Source organism: Aotus nancymaae, unplaced genomic scaffold (assembly GCF_030222135.1).
Source record: "Aotus nancymaae isolate 86718 unplaced genomic scaffold, 86718_ANA_hifiasm-v0.15.2.pri h1tg000012l, whole genome shotgun sequence".
Classification (NCBI taxonomy): Eukaryota; Metazoa; Chordata; class Mammalia; order Primates; family Aotidae; genus Aotus; species Aotus nancymaae.
Window position 1 is genome coordinate 20,600,638 of NW_026988423.1, and position 14,140 is coordinate 20,614,777.

At 45.7% G+C, this 14,140-nt stretch overlaps 1 long non-coding RNA gene across 1 annotated transcript in view; it reads left to right on the plus strand.

The window, feature by feature from the left end:
• The window catches only part of LOC135274615 (uncharacterized), a 77,889-nt gene extending 64,559 nt beyond the window's left edge, over positions 1 to 13,330 (plus strand). Inside the window, exons 2-3 of the long non-coding RNA XR_010342407.1 lie at positions 11,411 to 11,528; positions 13,117 to 13,330. This is a non-coding gene — a long non-coding RNA (uncharacterized LOC135274615). The remainder of the gene's footprint in view (positions 1 to 11,410; positions 11,529 to 13,116) is intronic.
• Positions 13,331 to 14,140: the final 810 nt, after the last annotated feature.

A 14,140-nucleotide genomic window follows, 5' to 3' on the forward strand; every position in this document is an offset into this window, starting at 1 on the left:
ATCCCCAACCTTTTTGTCATCGGGGACTGGTTTGTCAGTCCAAGACAAACCAGTGGAAGACAATTTTTCCATGGATACAAGTGGCAGGGGGTGGTTTCGGGGTGAAACTCTTCCACTTCAGATCATCAGGCACTAGTTAGGTTCTTATAAGAAGCATGCGACCTACATCCCTTGCATGCACAGTTCACAATAGAATTTGTGCGCCTATGAGAATCTGGCAGGGGGTGGAGCTCAGGCAGTAATGCTGGCTCACCACTCACCTCCTGCTGTGCGGCCTGGTTCCTAGAGCCCAGAGAGATGCAGGAGGGTTGGGGACCCTGCTATAAAGGACTTCATCCTTCACCTCCCACTACTTTGGAAAGTGTCACTGATGCTGCCTCCTAGCCTCTTCCAGCCGCCTTGTTCATTCAGTGGTGCCACACCTTTGCCACGGCTCTGCACCTGTTCTCTGCCCCCTTGCCTCATTGTTGTGCCTCTCAGGCCACTATCACCTGGTGAACACTCACCAGTACCTTAAGCCCTCTTTACTCAGGCCTGATTCCTCGAACGCAAGGCCAAGCTTAGCTCAGCGGGAGGCGAGAAGACTTTCTGAGACCAGGATAATAATGAAAAGAAAAAGAAAAGAGGATGTTCTCTTTTATCACTCCATGTACACATATTGTGGTGCTTAGGACTGATCATTTATCCCAGGCCTTCCACATTCATCTCCCCCTTCTCTTCCTCCTCTTTTTCCTTTTTAAATTTGACCCATCACTTAATCCAAAACAAAATCATCTGAAAATAAAAACAGAATCTAGGAAATGTAAGTCCGATGACTTTGTTCGTTGCTTTTATTTTGTAGCCAATACAAGAGAAGCCCAGAAAGGGAAAGTGCTTTTCCCAAAGGCACACAGCCTCCCAGTGTCAGTAGCTAGAACTGGAACCCACTGTCTGAGTTAAGACCTTGTGTTTGTGTCAAGCCCTATCCTGAACACACTCCTCCAGATGGCTGAGGCTGCCAGCTCCCTCTCACGCCACTTAGCCAAATACCAGGACAACTTCCTTCATAGAACCAAGTAGCAGACAAGTTCCAAGGCGGGTCAGGCTTGAACTGCAGCCAGGCAGCCAGCAGAGTGTCAGCCAGCTGGCCAGGGGGTCATTAGCATTCAGGAAATATGACAAGCCTCTGCTCCCTGTCTACCTCCATGCAGCATGCGTCGCATGACACGACAGGAGTGGCCCTGGCTGAGGAAGGGAATCAAAGGCAGGGCCATCCCCGCAGCTGCAGGTTAATGGTGGACGAATTACACACTTGGAAAACAGTTTTTCTCTCGATGCATTATCTGGACCATTTCAAAGCCCTTTGTCTGGGCTAAGCTGGCTGTGGGTGATGTTTACAGGCCCGGGACTTGCAGAAAAGATGTATTTTCTGACAGGGAGAAGGTCACCTGGGCAGAGGCCATTACAATGTGCTGCGGTCAGGTCGGAATTTCCCAGATCCCGATCGATGTGGTCTCAGGGCATTACTCAAGCATTGGGATTAGAGTACTAGCCAAGAAAATGCTCTTCAAATCGGTCGACAAGTCACACGACATGGGAAAGTCACTCTCTCATTTGCCCTCAGTTCCTCAATGCTTAGCTGGGCCTTGGGGTTGGAAGATTTCTGGAGGTCAGAATAGGGAGCTTAGCAGATAAGGGTGCTACTGAGGGGTGGGCTGGGTGAGGGAAGCTGGGTGCAAGGGGAAGACTGAATTCCAGCTCCAGTTTGGCCCTGAACTCACTGAATAACTGAGTAGGTCACTTTGTGTCCTGGGTCTCAGTTTATTCATCTATAAAGTGGGACTAATAATACTTTCTGATAGGCACCTTTAGTACATTACACACAATAGATATAAAAAGTCTGAAAACCTGATATTAAAAAAAGTAAAAGTGATATTGTCTTCTGAATATAATTTCAGCAAACAAAAGCCCTTCTTTATCAGTCCTTTAGATGTGAATGAGTATGAACAAAATAAGTTATATTAATAGGAGTGTCCAATCTTTTAGTTTTTCTAGGCCACATTGGCAGAAGAATTATCTTGGGCCACAAAAAAAATACACTAATGAGCTGTATTAAAGCTGATGAGCTTAAAAGTATATATATCTCATAATGCTTTAAGAAAGTTTATGAATTTGTGTTGGGCCACATGCAAAGCCATCTTGAGCCACATGTGGCCCACAGGCTGTGGGCTGGACAAGCTTGGGTTTTAATCAGTCCTCCCAGCAATCTCATCAAATTAGTGTGAGTAAAAATAATTCAGATGAAGCTGAGAACTATGAGTGCTGCTTTTAAGTGGTCATTCCCAGGTACTGGCCCAGTTTTGGGAAACAGTCCATCTTGCCCATCCCATCTGCTCTGAGATGTGTGTTCCAAATGGAAGCTGACCCCAAAATCTAGCCCTGATTTTGGATGGTAGTGGAGTTGGGCTAACTGACCCGTAAGATTTCTTGGTGTCAAAATGCTGCGAACCTGTGATTTTGTGTTTCTATATTCGACCCTTGATCATACAGATGTAATGAACTGCATCTGCTCTGCGAGATTTGGAATTGACTGCCTCATTAAACCCTTACAAAACACACTTGGGAACAGAGAATGCTCTGCTTTGTCCAGGATTTGTGTCCACAGGGGATAGTGGGACACAGGTGAGAAGTGCATGCACTATCAGGATTTTACAGCGGACCTTTTGTTCATCATGACCCTACCTCCCTAAGCCAGACCCACTGGACTCCGTCTGCTCAGAAAGGTGGGTAAATGCTCACCGGATGCACAGAGCTGGTCCCTCATCTTCCCCGCTCCTTCCTAGCCAGACTCACTTTGATCCAGATCTCCAGTTCCCATTCAGTTTCTGTGACTACAGTCACCCTGTCACTGACTTGTCCTTTGTTTCTTGATGGCTACCCCAGCCTCAGGCCCTCAGCTTTCCTTCAAGATCCCGGTCTTGGATTCATCCCACCAGCTGTGTCTCCCCAGCCTGCCTCAGTGGCAATACGAGGGGTACAGACTCTCCTTGCCCACCACAAAGCTGTTTATCTAGGCACAAATCATTTCTGCCATTGCCTTCTGTGGTGTTAAGATCCTGAGAGAGGCGTGAGCTCCTTGGATTCTGAATGCCATGATATCATCACATTGTGGAATCGACTGGCAGGAAGAGCCTTTGGATCTCATCCTGTTAATAGTAGGAGCCTTTCTTCTAAGAAAAGCATCATACAGAACTACAAGACATGAACTAGATATTTTAAAAGGTGGGAGCTTCTCTGGTAGAAACAGATTCCTAAGCTTCGTCCACTTACCCCACAGTATCCCTAGAGACCTAGCTAAAGATAAACCATTGATCTCACCCAACCTCTTGAAGACACAGAGAGGTGAAGTGACTTTTGCTGTGTCACACAGCTGTAAGTAGTAGTGCTGAGAGCAATAGCGAAGGCACTCACCTTCTAAGTCAGTATTCTTTCCCTAAACTTCATGTATATCATCATCATCTTCATTTTCATCACAATGTTTCTCAGCCTTTAATTCACACTGTCCACTAAACCAGCTTCCTTTTGTGGCTGTTGGTAGTTTTGGATATGATCCATTGAGCCTACCGTGGTATCCCTTCTAGTGACTCAGAGCACGGTAGCCCAGGCAGGAGATGAAAATGGTATAGCTAGGAAGAAATCTACACTGAGAGACAGAAAATCTGATCAGGGCCTCACTTTCCTCATCTGCAACGTGGGAGGAGCACCATCCACTTCAAAGATTCATTTGGAGAATCCAGTAAGGTGGCACCCCCTGCAGTGCTTGGCACTGTACCACAGTGGGTGCACCAAGAAAATGCCTTCCATTTGAATGGGAGACCGCAGGGAACCAGTTTGAGGAGCCTCTGCTTTGCCTGAGTGGACCCAGCATTTCCATCAAAACAAACTCACCTTCTTTCTTCTGCATTAATGCTGCCTTCTTTGGCTCCTTCTGTGGCCGTAGCTGAAAAATAAATAAATAAACATGCGATGGGGTGAGAGGTGGGGAAGGGATGTGGCAAAAGACAAAGAAAGAAAGAGAGAGGAAGATTGATTCCTGGGCAGAATTTATACCTTTTTGGCTTTTTCAAAGGTAAATGAATAGATTGTTGTTGTTTTTCAGCCTGCCGCTGAGAGTGTGCGTGTGCCTCCGTTATGTATAGACCCTTTTAAAGGCTTCTGGAAGCAATCCCTAACATTTTATATAGGTGCAGACAGATAATTGAATGCTTTCAAAGACCACTGTGAGGCAGGGAAAGTTCAATTTTGCCGTGTGCTGGTGCCTGCATTGACGGAGCGCCCCGTGTGTGTGTTTTCTTAGGAAGTTGAATTTCTTTTTTGCTTTCCTTCCCACTACTGCCCCTTCACCCCTTGTTCCCCCCCCACCTCTGATGAAGCACTTAGAGAGAGGACAAGAAACAATATATAATCGCCCCAAAGTCACACCAAATAAACACAGCAAAAGCTCCCAGCCTCTTCTCTGGCTGCGAATGAAAAGCACTGCCTCCTGGCTCCGGGGCCTGACGGACAGGGGGCCTTTCTGCTAGGCTATTATTAGAGCCGATGTGGCAGAAGCCCAGGCAGCTCTGGGCTGTGGGGGGTTCTTGTTTTAATTTGTTGCCTGTGCAGGCAGAACAAAGCGACATGGGGAGAGAGGACGGGGGAATTTCCTCCTGCTGCTGTTTCTCCACACGACAGCCACACCGTGTGTGTGTGTGCGCGCGCGCGCGTGCGCATGTGTGTGCATGAACTGGAGATGTCTGTGTGCAGTGCACATATGTGTTGTGGTGGGGGCATGAACTGGAGATGCCCATGTGCCATGCATTTGTGTGTGTGTGTACATATGTGCATGTGTAAATGCAAAAGCCAAGCCCTGAGTGTGCCCACTGTGTAAAACAAGAACATGCTGCATCCATCCAGTGTTATGTTCCTTTTAGGGCATCAAGGAAAATGCACAGGGGGCTGAGATAAGGAGGTAAAGAAAGCCCACCCCTCCAGATTCACAGCCAATTCAAGTAACATTGACCACCCATCTCTACCAATGGTATCTAGTTTCACTCTCACACTACCCTTTCAGAAATTGTCTTTCTCATTTTATAGACAAAGAAACTGAGGCTCAGAGATATTGAGTCAATTGCCTAAAGTCTAGTTCAACTGACTCTAATTACAGTATGATTTCTGCTATATTTGGTACGTCCTACTGGGTTTTAGGGTGAAGCAGAAAAAGAATTTAAGGCTTCAGGTCCAGGAACTGGGGAAGGAAGATTCAGCAGGGTTGCTCTTCATGGTGGACAGAGAAGGGCAGCAGGCATAGTGCCCCTCCTGATTTAGGAAAAAGGATGGCTCAGACGTTGCATGGCATCACTGTAATATCTCCACTGCTGATGAACTAATGGCCACCTAAGGAGGGACAGCATGCCTCCTGTGTGCCAGGCACTGGACTAGAACCCTAGGTACGTATTCTCCTATCCTCATGCTGTGCATCAGAGAATGCAACTCACCTGCTCAAGGTAACTAACTAATAAAGGGCCAGGCGAGGATGTTAACCTAGGCCCCTTCTTTAAGCGATGTGGCTTTGTCTTCTCCAGAGGTATGGAAAGGGAAACTCCTTGGGTTAAGAGTACATTACCTGGCGTCTAAGTTTCCTTCATGTTCCATCGCTGCCCCTCCTGGCTGGACTGAAACAGTACTCATTCCAAGCTGCATTTCTTTGCCCTGAGGAGCACATAGGAAGGTCAACAAATGCTCTTTTTCCAGATTGTTTCCCATCTTGGAATGCAAGCTCCTTGAAAACAAAGCTGCATGTCCAAGAGGTTTTCACTTGCTTGAATGTTTCATCCAATCCAAACTAACATTTCTAGTTACCACGTATTAATTGAGCACTTATTATATCATACAGTGTGCTAACTGCTTTGTGTGCATCCTCACCTAAGACTCAGGAGGTAGGAATTATTGTTGTTCCCATTTTACAGATGAGGAACTTGAGGTTTGGCAATGTTAGGTCACTTATTCATGGTCACACACATAGTGAGTATTCAAACCCTATTTGAACCCCCAAATCCATGCTTTACTTCTTGTCTTCTTCCTCACAGTGTATGCTGTTCAAATGGATTTTCTTTTTTCCTTTCAGCCTGTACCGTTACTGTTCATCCCAATTATTGGAGGTCTTTAGTGCTGTTTCACCCTCCCATGGAGTTCTGGATTCCCTTGGTAGGATTTGTCAAACCTTCAATGAAGCTCTGCTATGTAATCGCAGTGACACAGAGCAGACAGTCCCTATTGTTTGGAGAGCTCTAAAGGGGGTTTCCCTTGTCCACCTCTTGTCACCCTCAGAGGCAGTAGGGGTTAAGAACCCGGGCTCTGAAGCCAGAAAGTCTGCATTAAAATCCTAGATGTACCTCTTATTCACTATGTGACCTTGGACAAGGTAATTGATTCTTTATGACTTGGTTTTCTCATCCATGAAATGGGCATAATTATACTATGTATAAGCATAAAGTTATTATGTGAATAAAGTGAGTCACATATATAGAATGCTTAGAATAGTGCCTGGAACATAGCAAACACTAAATAAATTTTAGCTAATATTATTTTAATATTGTTATCTTCTATAGAATCATGGATTTTAAATCTGGAAAAAAATCTGACAAGTGGCTTGGTTGGCTGAACATCCCATCTTTAGGCAAATAGAGGATTTGTAATCAGAAGACCTGAATTTGAATCCCAGATTTATCACTTACATCTGGTATCCATAACTTTGGGCAACTTGTTTGACCTCTCTTGGTCTCATTTTCTTCAAATGTAAACAAAAAGAGTTGTAATAACAAATATCTGCCCATCTCATAGAATTGTTGCGAGGATCACATGAAGGGATATAATGAAGAAGGCAGATAGAATTTTATATTATTTGATTTTATTTGAAGACAAATAAGACTCAAAGAGGTTAAGTGGCTTACCCAAGAAGAAACTCCTCACCCAACAAGATGGCATTAGCAACTCAACAATATGCAGTCAAGTTTCCACCACTGTACCCTTGAGTTTGGACTGTAGACCCAACAACTAGGAGCTGAATGAAGTAAATGAATGTTGGATCCAGGCAAGAAATTGTCAAAATAACAAGATTGAGGTATCAGGGTGCCAAATGGCAAACAGACTGAAGAACTAGGAAACAAAACAAGGTCAAACTATGAACAAACTCTCACCATAACAGAAGTTAATATATAGGTTACATCAACCAAGTATATGTACCAAATGTCACAGTGTTAGGAGAAAATAATGTTCATTCGGTTCTGCCTACTATCATAGATTGAAGAAAGAACTACTTTCTCTCTAGGTTTCTTATAAAGGATATTTATTGTATTGTCTTTGACCAGCCCTGCCTTTAAGGACACTGCCCATTCACTAGCACCTAGCATCTACTGTCCCCAGGTTTAACACAGGAGCAGCCATTTAAAATGCTGGCTCTTCCTCTCTGGCCTCAGCCTAGATAAGTCTAGGTACAGGCAACTGACTCAATCTGGGCCAATCAGAGCTCTTTCTTGAGATTTTTGAATTTTACACCCAGGCTGAAGCTTTAAGATCCAGGAGCTGTTGGCAGCTCTGTTGCTCCATTTATTACCATTCCTGAGAGCCAGCCCTTGTCTTTGAACCTGGCTTTCACACCTTGTCCCCTTTGTTCCCACATAGCTCCTGTCTTTACCCAAACTGATTGCAATGGTTCAAGCTGTCAGCCCCATGTATATCCAAGAGCATCTGAATTCACAGGGCACACAGGCTTAGTTTTCAGGGAACTAAGCTGAGATAAGGCACGGGATGTTCTACGCCCTTTGCTCTTCTTGGGAAAGACCTTGAATTCAGATCTCTCAAGGATGCCGAGGTTCCTGGACACAAGGCCCATTTGCTTCTCCTCTATGACACCTCCCTACCACTCCCCACTCCCATATCTTTAGGAGTTACTAAGTCTTCTTAGTACCTACAATCTCACTCTAATGAGACATGGTCTTGAGAAGCAATGAGTCTCTTTTGTGCTAAGAAGTAAATATTCTCCAATGTGGTGATTTGCACTCAGGGTGTTGGGAAGCAGGGAGTGATATGTTTAAAATTTCTAGAGGGCATTCTCTTGAGTAGTTAAAAAATCCACGTGGAATATATAAATTGTTTTCATAATCTAAAACATAGAGACAACTCAATATAACAGTTTTATCTGGTTTTAGATATGTAGCAGTGTGAGACTATATTGAGGCACAGATTACAAAATGATTGAGAATCACATCAGGTTTTCTTTATCATTTTTAACAAGGATTAACTTACATAAAGTATACAGGTAATAAGTGTATAGCCCAGTGAATTTTTTCATATGTATACACATGTATAATTACCACCCAGATCAAAATTTAGAACATTTTCAATACCCTAAAGGGCTTCCTCGTATCTCCTTCCAGTCAATAGCTACCACCACCATCCACCTCTCCAAGATAACCATTCTGACCTCTAATTATCATAGATAACTTTTGCACGTCTTGGAATTTCATATAAATGTAATCATACACTATATACCCTTTCGTGTCTGGCATCTTCTGTTTGACATTTTATATGTGAAATTCATCCATATTGTATGAATAATATTTTGTCCTTTTTCATTGCTGCATTAACATGAATGCAATTGAATCACTGAATAAACATGCTTTAATTTATTTGCCTATTTTGCTGTTGATGGACATTTGGGCAGTTTTTAGTTTAGGTCTATAGGAATAAGGTTGCCATGAACATTCTTGTACATGTCTTTGGTAGACACAAGTGCTCATTTTTGTTGGATATAAACTCTAGTGAGTCATACAGCACAGGTATGGTTAGCTTCACCAGAGACTGCCAAATAGTTTTTCCAATGAGGTTGCATCCACTCCACAATTTAAACACGTTGTTTATCAAACAGTCACTGAGCACCTATTATGAGCCAGGCACTCTACTAGGCATTGGGAATACTGAGAGAAAGCATGCACGTCCGTGGCCTGGAAGTGCTAATAGCCTGGTAATGATATTAACAGATAATTTTTAGATAATATGGTAAGTGATAGGTGAGAGGTGTGCCTGACAGAGGGATCCTTTGGGACTCTAGGGTTGGCTTCCTGACTTTAGGTGACCAAATGCAAGCTTGGCCAGGTAAAGAAGGGATGGCATTTGAGGGAAAGGTTACAGAGGCTCCTCTAGCCCCTGCCAAATCCAGCAGGCTCTTCTCTGGCTGGGACTCTCGCTAATGGAGCAGCTAGGCCCAGGCCAGGCTGTCAGGAGCGAACAAACGGCTGCCAACATAAGCAATGATTTAAAGGAGAAGGTTGAGACATCGGTGAGATGAATACCATTGACTTCGCTGCCATCCTGGAAGCGATTCATCAGGGCGACTTGGCAAAGAGGGGCATAAATCCCCAGCCAGCGAGGCCAAGCAGGGTTCTGGGAGGAGGAACAGGATGTGATGGCAGCTTCCAGAGCTGTCTCCAGCTGGGCTTGTGCCAGCATTTTGAAAAGCGTCGGTTGGGAGGAATCCCAAGAAGACGTCTTTGTAGCTAGGGTCCCTCCTCTCCAGAGTAGTGGGTCGCTGAGGAGGACACCCTCCCTGGTCACTTGCTGTGTGTGCTCCCCATTCTATGCACCCACTGGAGGCTTCTCTTGAAGCTGGCTCTGCCTTGCCTTCTCTTTCTCTCCAGCCTGAATCTTGCCACTCCTGGAGACTCTTGGTTCAAATGATGTATTTATTTTCTTAAGGAAAGGGAAGATTTAAGAGTGGGTGTGAAATGCATCCTCCCCACTCTTCTGACCCTCCCATATACCTCCCCCAGCAACCCAAGGCCCAGCGCAGCAGACACCTGGGAAGTCAACAGAAACAAATATGGGGTGGGCATTGCAGAGCACATGAGTGGATGAGAGACTTTTATGAGTGAAATTTGCTCACAAGCTTCTTTAATAATGTTATTCATCTTTCTGTCAAAGTCGTCACATTAATGTAGCGAGAGAGATTTAGAGGAGATGAATTAAGACTTAAATACACAAAATGACTTGGGGAATATTTAAATACAATACCTTTGATTCTGGTGTGGCATCCTTCCTCACGGGTGTTGCTCATGACTCTTGCCTGGCCCACACAGCCTGGGAATCAACAAGTCCCCCTCCCCTGCCCGCTCCCTCCAATGCTTCATTCATCCAACGCTTCTGTGCACTGACTGTGTGTGAATTCATTGTCTCCACAGACCACATAAACAATAGCCTGGGTGTCTGTTCTGGCTTAGACAGGCCATTTTTCCTTTGGGGACCTCAGTTTCTTCATTTAGAAAATGGGTGGGTTTGGCTCTGCATTTCAACTTAGAGACAGTTGCAGAGAAACAAAGGGAGCCCAGGATGCCGAGTCATGGACCCTCTCCCATCCCTCCATCACAGTTCATTGCTATCCACCTGTATGTACTGGCAGTTGTGTACTGTTTTATTTAAAATAAAGGCACTTTGGGTTTTAAGAACTTATTTCTTCCTTTCTTCCTTCCATGAATATTTAGTGAGTCCCTTCTCTGGACTAAGCATTGTGTTAGGTATTCAGGATAGTCACTAAGCAAGTCTGACAGGGCTCCTGTCCTCTCGTTTGGGCAGTCCAGCTCACATTCCCTGGTGGTGTAACTTAAAGAGTACTCTGCTGCACTTAAGCAAAGAAAGCTTCCTGAAGGAGGTGGGCTTCAAAGTTCCTGCTTCTCCATTTGCTATGCCTGCTAGACTTCTGGGCAGACAAAGCTCCTTTCTTCCCAGGGGAGTGGAAGACTCAGCTCTGGCTGCAGAGAGGGTGAAGTGAGGACATCAGACTACAAGCCAAAATTAGAGGCAAGAAGAACAGCCCAGACATTGGGCATCCACTCAATGCATCTCCCCACTGTCTGACTGGGCCCAAGCCAAAAGCCAGAAACCTGGGGAGGTTGGGATCCTATTCCCTTCTCCCATTCACCAAGCTCGCCCTCCAGCCCCTACCACAACTCTCACCACCCTCCCTTCGCTCTCCCACCTCTCCTCTTCCTCTGCTTAGAGTGGCTGGAGAAGGGGAAAGGGGCGCCTTCTTGGATTGGAGCCCTTCCCACCCTAGTGGCCCTCTCTGACTTCTCCTGGAGCTGTTACTCAACAGCAAGGGCAAGGCCTCTTCCCCCCACTGTCCTCCAAACCTCCCACAGATCATTACTTTCAAGGCAGGGTCAGAGGAGCCCCTCAACACAACCCAGATGAGTTGCTCAGACAGGCTCCAGATTATCTCATAGGGGACACAAAAAAGAAATAGACCAGCCGGGGGCCCAAGAAAGCCCTGATCTGCTGTTTTTGCTCTGCCTTCTAAATCCAGGTTTCTCAATTATGTTCTCTGTGTGAGTTTTAGGTTCAAGGGAAAAGAAATACACTGAGGCTACTGAGATTGTTGCAAGAACACAGGAATGCAGCCTGATGAAAAGACAGGCCTGGGAGCCACTCAGGGGCCAACCAGCTTCTGAGACAAGGTCAGCAGATCATGCCCCCGGCAGCAGGCCTTGTCCCTGACCTAGAATCCCTCCACAGAAGAGCCCAGGCGATGCTCGGCATTTGCTTCTCTGGCTTCCACCATCACCAAGGAACTCAGCAGCCAAATCTCCATATCTGTTACATTCAGAGTTCTGAGGGAGAGCACAACAGACGTGGCTAGTCACCATCTGGACTGGCCTCCACTCACTGGGAAGATTTAAAAGCCTGACCACCACACAGTTCACAGGCAAGCTGGAAGTTGGCTGCCCTGGGGTCTGAGGCCTGCTCCTAGTCCGCTAGCTGTCATTAGAGGATTGGTTAGGCCTGGAGTGGGTTTGGCACAGAGACCCATGCATAAGAAACCCTCAGAAGAGAGCTTGAGGCTTGGAGTATGGCAGATCTGGGTTTCCCCAGGGGGAGAAGGCTACCAGTATAACAGGTAGCTACCTGTTTATTCCCCAGGATTCCAGGGAAACAACAGGGTAGAAAGGAAAGGGATCTGGATTCAGGGATTGAGGCCTTCAGAATGTGAAATGCTCACAAATCAGGTCTGTGTGTGATTCTCTGCCTTGATCTCAAAGCAGCTTACACAAGGAAAGAATCATAACTCTTCAAACATGTGCCTCATTTCTGTTGACCATGTCAGGCTGCAGTGTTGGGCCTGAATGCAGATGTCAGGGTAACGAAGCTTAGAAGGAGATGTACTGGGAACCTAGCACAAGGAGACAGGGTGGGCCCCCAGTCCAGAAAACCAAGGAGAGGGGTTAGCTCACAGTCAGTAGGACCCATGCATTTCTTCAGGCCCTCAGCACCACTCTAGGGGAACATTCCAGGCTGTGTGCTTCAGGTCAGAAAGCTCCCAGGAAGAGCAAGATATTCCACCCCTTTTTCTCTCTCATTTGCATTGAGTGGGGAGATCTGGCTATTCCAAAGTCCATTCCCAAACCCTTCCCTTTGCAGAACCTGAGGCCAGACTCCAGGGAACATGATGACCCTTCTCAGATAGATGTGACTTCCATCCCATGACTATATGTTGGAGTTACTTTTCTTAGTGGTGAACTTAGGTGTGTGCTGGGTCATCCACACTCTCTTACTGGGACCCCTTAGTCCTAAAGGAGATGGGTTTGTAATTCAGTTGGCTGGAAAGAAAATAGTGCATCCCACAAAAACTTCCGAAAAGCTGAAATTGTATGAAAGTCATACATAGGCATACTGAGAACTACTACTTTTTCTCCCTAAGTCCCTTTAAGAAGCCAGGGCAAATCTATCGTTCAGTCAATTGATGGTACAAGGGACAGGGAAAGGCCTCTGCAGCTGCTGCCAGGATTCCTAGCCTAATGAGGAGACATTTTTTTTTTCTGAAGGCAAGAGAGACATGAGATGATTCCATGAAGTCCTGCCAGGCCTGCCTCCCACTGATTTCTATCTGAGAGGGGCTGGATGGGTCCTGGGGCCAGCATAAGGTGTCTCTGACTTCATGCAATAGAACCCACACATCGTTGCTGGTATTAGAGAGTAAGGCTCTAATACCCGGGCCTTAGTGATATTTGCACTGATAGAGTTTTCCAACCAACCCTCCTCTTTTAGGCTTATAGAGAGGATCTTTCAACCCCTCCAAACAAGAATGAGAACGCAAGGAGAAGCTCACCTCTTTATTGCCTGCCTCCCTGCCTCTGCCTATCTGTACCCCAGCAGAAGGGGGAGTCCAACATCATTGCTCCCGGAATTCTTGAGCCCCAGACAGATGGCAGTCAACAGCCTGGTGACAGGGTAAATGTACGTGGCTCTTCGTGTCCTTCTCAAGCAGCAGACAGGCAATTTGTATGAAAGCATTTTGTAAAATATTTGTTGACACCGAAGCTATTGTTCTATTACCGTTGCTGTTGTCATTGTTGTTAATACAACACCCTTGCCACTCTCAGAGAATTGAGAACTGAGAACGGGAATGTTCTTCAAAGATTACAGTCCGCTTGGAGACCGGCTCTCTTCCAGAGGTACCTATTTTTAATTTCACTAATGCTTTTCTTCCAAGAGGACACAGAAGTCCCACCCAAAAAGGTGGGACCTACCTATAGTTCAGTCTCATAGCTTGTTGGACTGCCTGCCCCAGGAATAGAATATGAATCAATTTATGTTGGGGAATAAAATATACATTGTAATGTAAATGTATTAAGTACAAAGGGTCTTGTCTTCCACCGACCTTCCTACCACCAGCCCATGAATCCGTGTCCCTCAGCCTATGGCAGATTTGATCCTAGAAGCTAAGCTGACACAGAACACCCTCAATCCATGTAGCTTGGTGTGGTGATGACAGCGTTAGATGAAGAATAAAGAAACCTAGGTCAAAGTCTTCATCTCCCTTTATTAGCTTTGTGCCTCTGGGTGACCCTTGGGACCCTTGATTTCTTCAAAAGCTATATAACAATTGCTATGGCCTGCATGTTCACGTCCCCCCCAAAGTCACACGTTGAAATCCGAGCCCACAAGGGGATGGTATTAGGAGATGGGGTGCTTGGGAGGGGGGTGATTAAGTTATGAGAGTAGAGCCGTTATGATTGCCATTAGTGCCCTTGTAAGAGAATCCCCAAGGAGTTGGATAGCCCCTTCCGCC